We start from the raw sequence: 3807 nt of genomic DNA on the forward strand, positions 1-3807 counted from the left end.
TTGTATTGATTGGATGGGGTCTACAGAATACAAGGAAGATCTTGATGATTGTAGGTATACCAAACAGTGCAGAAAAGTGTATCTATAACCCATCCTTGTATCAGGGGCTAGGGTTATAGAGCCCTAGTCGGTATCTAAGGCGGTTTGAAGTTTCCGTGACGATCAGCCTCCTTGTCTTGTATGGCAAGGATGCCAGTTTGTTCCTTATGGTGGGCCCAAGGGCCAGTCTGGAGAACGGGGGCGTATAGTGGCTGGGGGCCCTAGTTCGACCATATGGCGTCCGGTGTCCTACGGCACCCCTGGACCGTGGAACGAACCATCAGTAGCCCCTGAACTGGCCCTAGGACGTGGCAGTTTCTGGTCTAGGATTGAACTGTGCGCCTCTTCTTTCGGTAGCTTGACGAGGTCTTGTCCGGTTCATGAAATAGTTAAAAAAATGGGGTGCACGCCTCCTCGTCCACGAGCAACTTATGACGTGATCTGCTGGTTTCTAGATATTGTAGAAGATTACATCACCGATTTGATGATAGCTAAATTCTGACCTCGTTTTTGTCGAAGGAAGTTCTGGTCTACGTTGGATCCTTCTCCACGAAGCCGATTTCCCATTACTTACTTAGAATCTTGATGGCACAGGCGTGGGTCCGAGGCCACATCAGACCTGGCCTAGGGTCTAAGCTAGACCAGTCTCTCCAACTACCGGCCAGAGGGGAGACGTGACAAGTCATGGGCCCCACTTAGGCCACATCCAATCACTCGGAGGGATGCGCCCGAATGGTGACGCATCGGACATAGGTCCTACTCCCTCCATTCCTTTATACAAGGCCACTATCAAAAATACATTTTGCATCAATACAAGGCCACCAACAGTAATCGAGGCAAAATTTAATGTTGTTTCCTCGTACTAGCAACTTTTTAATACATACATGCATGTAGTCATAATGACACTCCACCACTTCCTTCCCATTCATTCCTTGCATGCTTGTGGTGCATTAATGATCCCGATTAACTAAAAGAAAAGTTGACTTATAAAGGAGTCATTAAATTTTATCTTGGTACCTGTAATATGAGTTTGTGGCCTTGTATAAGGGAATGGAGGGAGTATTAAGGGTGTGATGCCTCGATTATTGCATCTAGTGGGGATACGACAAAGATATTCATCCACGCGTCATGTCATTAACGGCGTTGCCTTGCATCCCCTGGGGGTTTATAAGATGAACTACGCCGAAATGTGCAACACTTCTCCCTTTTCTGCTTCTAGTTTCTTCTTCCTCGCGCTCCAGCACCCATTGTTGCACTATCCTGCTCAAGTTTTTCCTCTGCTCACTGCACCACCATCCACCAATGGCCTCAAAATGAACCAAGGCTCGCGGCGGCGATGACACGAAGGGCAATGATTCCAACAAAGATGCTGCTGCCAGCAAGGGAGCTGCCAGCGGCAAGGGCAAGACCACCACCGCTTCGAATATGAAGGGTAAGTAGATGGCTTCGACAACAATGGTGGCACAGCTCAACACCCTTGCGGTGCTAGGCTATCTGCAGCCGCAATATCACGTGGCATGGAAGTCCCCGGTGAGGCGGTGACGGCGATCAGTGGCATGGTGGAGATCATTCCGTCGACGCGTGGCGTTGAGTGGGTTCTCTTCATGGCTTTCTCGGTGTGAGGTATGTTACTGCTCATCCACGAACTCGCCTGTGCATGCTCTACTCTTACCTTCTGGAACTTTACCATTTAACAACGAAGGGGATCCTGCTTCATGACGTTGTGCGAGTGTTTCCTGGGAATCCGGACGCATTTCGGCCTCTGGGGCTGGTAGTTTCAGGTTAAGATCCAAACCAATGGTGCCGGGATTAGGAGATTAGTGAAGAAATGAAGGCGCAAATGTCAACTGTAGGATTAGGAGATTGTTACAAAGGCAAAAGAGGTCCAAATAATACTTTCTTAGTTTTGATACAACCTTTTATATGAGTATTTGGTGCACTCATTATCATCTGATGAATTAAAGATCGTAAGAAATAAATATTAAATGCTAACTATGTACCTTCAAGCGACTTTGCATCAAGTTACCGTTTCTCAATACAAAATCTAAATGGATCCATATCATTCTCACCACATATTTGTACAACCAGGATGCTTACTTAAACTCTATAGCTCCTTATTGTTCTTTTCCAGGTAGAGGTATTCTATCGGTGCTCCATCCTGAAATCTATTGTGTACTGCCAAGTCCGTGAGGCGTAGCGCTCACTGCTCGACCATTTCTCTACTGAACTGTGAACAATAGAGGTAAGATATTCGAAACAAGCGGAAGTCCCTTTGATTCTTGATTTCTAGCATACATGGGCGACTTGATTAGTGCTGCTACTGTATGAAAGATGCATGTGAGCACTGATGCCGGCTGTTTGCCATCCTATGTCTTTTTTGCTGCTAGTTTCAGAAATAATCCTGCATGAATGGCATCAAAACTGCTTGATGCTATCTCTCGGGCAAAGTAGATGCTAGTTTGTTTACTATCTGTACATCAGGTCTACTTGATGCAAGTGGCTTTTTTTGCTTGTCTCTCTTTCACATATTGTTTGTTCTTTTTGAATGTGCAGGTTATCTGTACATCAGGTGATCTTTGTTGCTGGAACCTGTGAGATAAAGTTTATGTGCTTTGAACCTCTTTATGTGCTTTGAACCTGCAAGATACAGTTCTGTATACTGTTGTGTGAGATAAAGTTATGTACTTACGTGTGAACGTGGGAGATAAGTTATTGAGATGTGTTGTTTTGTATAATGTTACGCGAGATAAAGTTATGTGCTGGCAACATGTGAAATAAAGTTTTCTATACTTGTGTTGTGCTGGCAACATGTGAAATAAAGTTTTCTATACTTGTGTTATTACTTATCGTGGGAAGGAAGTACTGTTACTATTACTGATTTAACAACATTGACTGTAAATAAAATAGGGCTTGGCCCAAGCACTATTGGATTGTATAAAGGCCACGTCCAGAATTTATATTGCACCGAATACTTGGGCTCTTAAAGGCCATGGCCCAAACTATATTGGAGTCGTTTCTAAATAGAGCTATATAAATTTTAGATTCTAAAAAGGTTGAGGCCCAAAAAGAATGACGGTAAAAGGCTGCATCCAAATATAAAATAAAAGGCTGAATTGTTGGGCCAGACCCATTTAGCTAATCAAAGCACATGGAAAAAAAACTAAATGGGCTGAATTGTTGGGCTCGGCCCATCTAAAACACCTAATCAGACCGGGCTGAATCTTGTCAGTGACCTTTTTAATTGGTCGTAATTTTGCCACGTCAGATTGCCACGTCGGATCCAACGTGGCCTGGGCAGACAGCCAGTGACCAAAACAAAAGGTCATGGGTTCAACGACCTTCTGTTTTGGTCGTAAATGTCTACGACCTTCTCACAGAGAAGGTCGTTAATTTCAGTTTACGATCGCCACCTTTTGACCTTCTGTTTTTGGTCACAAAAAGGTCACAAATGAAATACAATGACCTTTCAGTGACCAATAGTCAAGGTCACAAGTTGACTTATTTTTTGTAGTGAATTTGAATTGTCAATATGAGTCCTCTTCGGTTCCTACCGGAGAGGACTCATATTGCGGCCACAAATTTTACACATAGAGTTCAGTGAAGACCAACTGGTTATGGTAGTTTCAGAAATAACATATTTAAGATGGTAAACACCCTGTTCATGGAGTGAGGTGGGACTAAACTTGTGGGCTGATCTTAACAGTAGCGGTTTTCTTTGAAGCGCGCTGCTGCTAACTTCTATAGCAGTAGCGCGGTTCGGTATAGGAC

This window comes from Triticum dicoccoides, chromosome 3B (assembly GCF_002162155.2).
Source record: "Triticum dicoccoides isolate Atlit2015 ecotype Zavitan chromosome 3B, WEW_v2.0, whole genome shotgun sequence".
NCBI lineage: Eukaryota > Viridiplantae > Streptophyta > Magnoliopsida > Poales > Poaceae > Triticum > Triticum dicoccoides.